At 44.7% G+C, this 7500-nt stretch overlaps 1 protein-coding gene across 4 annotated transcripts in view; it reads right to left on the bottom strand.

Moving 5' to 3' along the window:
• The window catches only part of LOC110517131 (ELKS/Rab6-interacting/CAST family member 1), a 538428-nt gene that overhangs the window by 260581 nt on the left and 270347 nt on the right, over positions 1–7500 (bottom strand). The window lies entirely within an intron of this gene.

Below are 7500 nucleotides of genomic sequence, written 5' to 3'. Positions count from 1 at the left end.
AGAGGATGGAGAGAGGAAGGAGAGAGGAAGGAGAGAAGGAGGAAGAGAGGATGGAGAGAGGATGGAGGAACACCAGAGACAGAGAGAAGATGGAGAGAGGATGGAGAGAAGGAGGAAGAGAGGATGGAGAGAGGATGGAGAGAGGATGGAGAGAGGATGGAGAGAAGATGGAGAGAGGATGGAGAGAGGATGGAGAGAAGGAGGAAGAGAGGATGGAGGAACACCAGAGACAGAGAGAGGATGGAGAGAAGGAAGGAGAGAAGGAGGAAGAGAGGATGGAGAGAAGGAGGAAGAGAGGATGGAGAGAAGGAGGAAGAGAGGATGGAGAGAGGATGGAGGAACACCAGAGACATAGAGAGGATGGAGAGAGGAAGGAGAGAAGGAAGGAGAGAAGGAGGAAGAGGGGATGGAGAGAAGGAGGAAGAGAGGATGGAGACAGGATGGAGAGAGGATGGAGAGAAGGAGGAAAAGAAGAGAGAAACAAACAGAGCAGGATTAGTGTGTGAAGGTCTGGCAGGGGGCGTGACCTTAATGAACCCTGGTTAATGCTCACTATGAGTATGTATGGACAACAGGCCTATAGGGATCACTTTTAGAACTATTTAAAAGTGATTTAAACGTGTATTTCCAGGTAAATGCCCCAAAAATGTCATTTTGGCTCAGCTAGCTTGGCTGGCTCCTTCTGGGTTTAATAGTTAAATAGTTGTTAGTCTCTCTTTCCTGTCCTGGCTGTGGGGTTTATTCCCCTGGTGTTCCTGTGGCCGGGGCTCGGTTATCATTGGACCTGAATATAGAGCAGGTGGCATAACTAACTAGCTATGTCCTTGCCTTCCTGCATGTGTTTGTGTGTTAGAGAAAGAGGCTGAGCACTACCAGTCCCCATCCAGTCTGCTCCCTGGACCCAGCCTTCCCCTCCCACAGCCTGGCTCTATAAGCCTGGAAGTCCCCTCACACACACACACACACACACACACACACACACACACACACACACACACACACACACACACACACACACACCACACAAACACACCACACAAACACATGAACACTAGCTCTATGAGTCTGGAAGTCCCTGGAAGTGGAAGGCCCCTACTAGAGCCCAGATATAATGAACCTCAAGGGGAAAGTAAAGGTCCATCCTGCCTAAAGCCTGGTGGTGCCTTGCCTGGACCAGACCTGGACGGTGTCCCAAATAGAACCCTACCACCTATATAGTGCACTACTTTTGACCAGGGCCCATCAGGTCATAGCCCAGGTGAACGAGAGGGAACCAGACCGTGACACGTCAGGCAGTGACTCAGGCAGTGACTGGGGTGGGGAGGAATGGATGTGGAGGAGACAGCATTGTATGGTTGGGTCCAGAGCCCAGGTTCACTAGTTGGGGAATGTCTCATGTATGAAAAGCTCTTTATTATAATGAAGTTATTTTAAAACAAACTATTAGGAGACAGACTCTACAGCTGGGAGTTGTATTGTGATTAAGAGTGACAGGGAGGAGAAGGAGGAAATACATCCATGGCCAAACCTCCACAGTGGACAGAAAGCTAGTGACCTCATTGATCCCCTCAACGTCTGTCCAGCGTCCATATTCTGGGCAGTGAGAGTCCCTGTTTCCCATCCTTCAGTCTACCCACCTCAGATGAGTCATGCAGGGTTATTCCAGTCTGACGGTCTCTCTCCAGTAGGTATAAAGGGTCGGAAACCTTCTGGTAAATTTCCTTGAATTTTTCTGGAAATTTTCAATGAGAAGTCTGGGTAATTTTCAATGGGAAGTCTGGGAATTTTCAATGGGAAGTAAAGCCTGGGAATTTGGGGGAATTTGTTAACTAGTAAATGTGTTAACTAGTAAATAGTAGCCTACTGCAAAGTGTGTTTAAATAATTTCTAACATGTTAACAATTTCTGCTTGTTAGTTTTTGCTACCATGTGGGTTTAATCTTGCTTGAGCCTGCTGACTGAGGAGTGTTAATTCACCTGTTTCCATACATGTTTCATTTTAAAACATTTATCTTACAAAATAGTTGTTTAATCTAACTGCTTAACTATTTATTTGTACATGGAATTGTATTTGTGATTTTTTTAATTCATTTTTTTCTAATCTTTACAGGAAAATGCCACGGGCATTTGATGAGTGGAGACATTTCACTGCCTAATTTAGAAGGAAAAGCTGTGTACATTTGCAAATACTGTCAAATATTATAACGTTGAAGCCGGAAGTTTACATACACCTTCGCCAAATACATTTAAACTCACTTTTTACCAATTCCTGACATTTAATCCTAGCAATAATTCCTAGTACAAATTCCCTGTCTTAGGTCAGCTAGGATCACCACTTTATTTTAAGAATGTGAAATGTCAGAACAATAGTAGAGAGGATGATTTATTTCAGCTTTTATTTCTTTCATCACATTCCCAGTGGGTCAGAAGTTTACATCCATTCAATTAGTATTTGGTAGCATTGCCTTTAAATTGTTTAACTTGTGTCAAACATTTCGGGAAGTCTTCCACAAGCTTCCCAAAATAAGTTGAGTGAAATTTGTCCCATTCCTCCTGACAGAGCTGGTGTAACTGAGTCAGTTTTGTAGGCCTTATTCACACACACTATTTCAGTTCTGCCCACACATTTTCTATAGGATTGAGGTCAGGGCTTTGTGACGGCCACTCCAATACCTTGACTTTGTTGTCCTTATTCCATTTTGCCACAACTTTGGAAGTATACTTGGGGTCATTGTCCATTTGGAAGACCCATTTGTGACCAAGCATTAACTTCCTGACTGATGTCTTGAGATGTTGCTTCAATATATCCACATCATCATCTATCTTCATGATGCCATCTATTTTGGGAAGTGCACCAGTCCCTCCTGCAGCAAAGCACCCCCACAACATGATGCTGCCACCCCCGTGCTTCACAAATGGGATGGTGTTCTTCGGCTTGCAAGCCTCCCCCTTTTTCCTCCAAACATAACAATGGTCATTATGGCCAAACAGTTCTATTTTTGTTTCATCAGCACAGAGGACATTTCTCCAAAAAGTACAATATGTCTCCCCATGTGCAGTTGCAAACCGTAGTCTGGCTTTTTTATGGTGGTTTTGGAGGTTTTTCCCCTGAGGTCTTGGCTGATTTATTTTGATTTTGCCATGATGTCAAGCAAAGAGGCACTGAGTTTGAAGGTAGGCCTTGAAATACATCCACAGGTACACCTCCAATTGACTCAAATTATGTAAATTAGCCTATCAGAAGCTTCCAAAGCCATGACCACATTTTCTGGAATTTTGCTTAATTAAAAGGCACAGTCAACTTAGTGTATGTGAACTTCTGACCCACTGGAATTGTGATACAGTGAATTATAAGTGAAATAATCTGTCTGTAAACAATTGTTGGAAAAATTACTTGTCATTCACAAAGTAGATGTCCTAACCGACTTCCCAAAACTATAGTTTTTTAACAAGAAATTTGTGGTGTGGTTGAAGTGTATGTAAACTTCTAATTACAACTGTATGTGAAGAATGCAACAAGGATGCAGAATCATCTGGCCAAGTGCATAAAGTTCCCTCAGTCCTCACAACAAGCAACCTCTGACAAAAGTCCCTCTACTTCTATTCGAGGTGAAAATGATGAATCAGACACCTTATCGATAGCAACAGCTCATGGTCCTCCTGGAATCAGAAGGTTTTTGGCTCAATGGAGGAATGTAGTCAGAGAAATGGTGATGAACGTCTTCCTCGAGCTGCGTATGGAACTGGTTCACCTCTGATGCTCACGGACGATGTGTATTGGAAGAGATTTCTGAATGTTCTTCACCCAGCATACACCCCTCCAACCAGACATGCTTTATCTACTCATTTGCTGGATGCAGAGTTCAACAGAGTTCAAGTGAAGGTCAAGCAAATCATAGAGAAAGCAGACTGTATTGCAATCATCTCTGATTGGTGGTCGAATGTTCGTGGGCAAGGAATAATTAACTACATCATCTCCACCCCTCAACCAGTATTCTACAAGAGCACAGACACAAGGGACAACAGACACACCGGTCTCTACATTGCAGATGCGCTGAAGGCAGTCATCAATGACCTTGGACCACAGAAGGTATTTGCACTGGTGACAGACAATGCTGCAAACATGAAGGCTGCTTGGTCTAAAGCGGAGGAGTCCTACCTTCACATCACATCCATTGGCTGTGCTACTCATGCATTGAATCTGCTCCTCAAGGATATCATGGCACTGAAAACAATGGATACACTTTACAAGAGAGGCAAGGAAATGGTTAGGTATGTGAAGGCTCATCAAGTTATAGCAGCAATCTACCTCACCAAGCAAAGTGAAAAGAATAAGAGAACCACATTGAAGCTGCCCAGCAACACCGGTTGGGGTGGTGTTGTCATCATGTTTGACAGTCTCCTGGAGGGGAAGGAGTCTCTCCAAGAAATGGCCATATCACAGTCTGCCGATATGGACAGACCCATCAAGAGGATCCTCCTGGATGATGTATTTTGGGAGAAAGTGGTAAGCAGTTAAACTCCTGAAACCTATAGCAGTAGCCATTGGACGGATTGAGGGAGACAATGTCATCCTGTCTGATGTTCAGACTCTGCTTGCAGATGTAAGAGAATAAACCCATACTGCCCTGCCCACTTCACTGTTGCTCCAATCAGAGGAAACTGCGGTTCTGAAATACATCAAAAAGCATGAAGACTTCTGCCTGAAAGCCCATACACCCTGCAGCGTACATGTTGGACCCCAAGTATGCTGGTAAGAGCATCCTGTCTGGTGCAGAGATCAACAAGGCCTATGGTGTCATCACTACCGTCTCTCGCCACCTTGGCCTGGATGAGGGCAAGGTTCTTGGCAGTCTGGTGAAGTACACTTCCAAGCAAGGGCTTTGGGATGGAGATGCAGTATGGTAATCGTGCCAACATATCTCATCAGCCACCTGGTGGAAGGGACTTTGTGGATCTGAGGCTCTTAGGATTTATTCATTTGATTTATGTCTACTTATGATATGGTAAATATATCCAATGCAAAAAACAACTACATTTAATTGGTATTAATAATAATTTGCATATATTTCCGTTAATTCCCACGGAAAATTTCCACCTCTGAATATTCCCCAAAATGTGAAGCCCTAATAAAGACACAGCTGTGGTATGTTAATCCCTATTGACACATCACAATGACAGACCATCCCTCACCATACACAAACAGACACACAGCAACATGTGTGTGTGTGCACGCGCGTGCGTGTTTGTGTGTGTGTGCGCGCGTTTGTGTGTGTGTGTGTGTGCGCGTGCGTGTGTGTGTGCGTGTGCGTGTGTGTCAGACCAGTCAAGCAGCTGATGTAAACTGAAGTGAAAGGAACCTGTTTCTTCATAGAGAGATGGAGTTATTTATTTGCCAAATGAAGACTGGACACACACACACACACACACACACACACACACACCCGTACCACGTAAACAGGCCCCATTGACACGGTATTCAGGGGGTTGGCAATGGTATTCAGGGGGTTGGCAATGGTATTCAGGGGGTTGGCATGCATGGCGATGCATTGCTATAAGACAGGGGAGGCGTTCTCTGAGTTGCTACTTCAGGAGTGTGTATAACGGAGGGTTTTGACGGGAGGCCTTCGCCGAGGGGCATTGATGTGAGTCTAAATCAGGCCATTAACTGTGGGCTCAAGAGATGCCAGCCCAGTGCATTAGTGTGTACAAGTTAACTTAAACACTGTGGACTTTTGGCAAGGAGACACGGAAGTGATGGAAGGATGGGGGGAGACACAGAGGAGGACTCTGAGGTAGGGGTTCTGGCTTCTGTGTGTAACAGAGAGGACTTGTAGAGATGAAGGGGCAGCAGGTAGCCTAGTGGTTAGAGGGGCGGCAGGTAGGCTGGTGGTTAGAGCGTTGGGCCAGTAACCGAAAGGTTGCTGGATCGAATCTGTCGTTCTGCCCCTGAACAAGGCAGTTAACCCACTGTTCCTAGGTCCGTCATTGTAACTAAGAATTTGTTCTTAACTCAAATCAAATCAAATCAAATCAAATGTATTTATATAGCCCTTCGTACATCAGCTGATATCTCAAAGTGCTGTACAGAAACCCAGCCTAAAACCCCAAACAGCAAGAAATGCAGGTGTAGAAGCACGGTGGCTAGGAAAAACTCCCTAGAAAGGACTGACTTGTCTAGTTAAATAAAGGTTAGATAAAGGTTAGATAAAGGTTAGGTAAAGGTTAGATAAAGGTTAGATAAAGGTTAGATAAAATAATAAAATAAAATAAAACTTGAGTAAAGGGTCTAACATGTTGACTTGACATTCCACCACTGACATACAGATGATTGTGAAGCTCCTTCTGTTACATTCAGTGTGTTTGTATTGTATTTATTATGGATCCTCATTAGTTCCTGTCAAGACAGCAGCTACTCTTCCTGGGGTTTATTAAGGATCCTCATTAGTTCCTGCAGCAGCTACTCTTCCTGGGGTTTATTAAGGATCCTCATTAGTTCCTGCAGCAGCTACTCTTCCTGGGGTTTATTACGGATCCTCATTAGTTCCTGTCAAGGCAGCAGCTACTCTTCCTGGGGTTTATTATGGATCCCCATTAGTTCCTGTCAAGACAGCAGCTACTCTTCCTGGGGTTTATTATGGATCTCCATTAGTTCCTGCCAAGGCAGCAGCTACTCTTCCTGGGGTTTATTATGGATCCCCATTAGTTCCTGTCAAGACAGCAGCTACTCTTCCTGGGGTTTATTACGGATCCTCATTAGTTCCTGTCAAGGCAGCAGCTACTCTTCCTGGGGTTTATTATGGATTTCCATTAGTTCCTGTCAAGACAGCAGCTACTCTTCCTGGGGTTTATTACGGATCCTCATTAGTTCCTGCCAAGGCAGCAGCTACTCTTCCTGGGGTTTATTACGGATCCTCATTAGTTCCTGTCAAGGCAGCAGCTACTCTTCCTGGGGTTTATTATGGATCCCCATTAGTTCCTGTCAAGACAGCAGCTACTCTTCCTGGGGTTTATTATGGATCTCCATTAGTTCCTGCCAAGGCAGCAGCTACTCTTCCTGGGGTTTATTATGGATCCCCATTAGTTCCTGTCAAGACAGCAGCTACTCTTCCTGGGGTTTATTACGGATCCTCATTAGTTCCTGTCAAGGCAGCAGCTACTCTTCCTGGGGTTTATTATGGATTTCCATTAGTTCCTGTCAAGACAGCAGCTACTCTTCCTGGGGTTCATTACGGATCCTCATTAGTTCCTGCCAAGGCAGCAGCTACTCTTCCTGGGGTTTATTATGGATCCTCATTAGTTCCTGTCAAGGCAGCAGCTACTCTTCCTGGGGTTTATTATGGATCCTCATTAGTTCCTGCCAAGACAGCAGCTACTCTTCCTGAGGTTTATTATGGATCCTCATTAGTTCCTGCCAAGGCAGCAGCTACTCTTCCTGGGGTTTATTACGGATCCCCATTAGTTCCTGCCAAGACAGCAGCTACTCTTCCTGGGGTTTAT

The sequence above is a fragment of the Oncorhynchus mykiss genome, chromosome 15 (assembly GCF_057628025.1).
Source record: "Oncorhynchus mykiss isolate SJ-2025 chromosome 15, ASM5762802v1, whole genome shotgun sequence".
Taxonomy (NCBI): Eukaryota; Metazoa; Chordata; class Actinopteri; order Salmoniformes; family Salmonidae; genus Oncorhynchus; species Oncorhynchus mykiss.
Note: the sequence above shows the minus strand (reverse complement) of the source record. Positions and strands in the feature narration are given on the sequence as shown.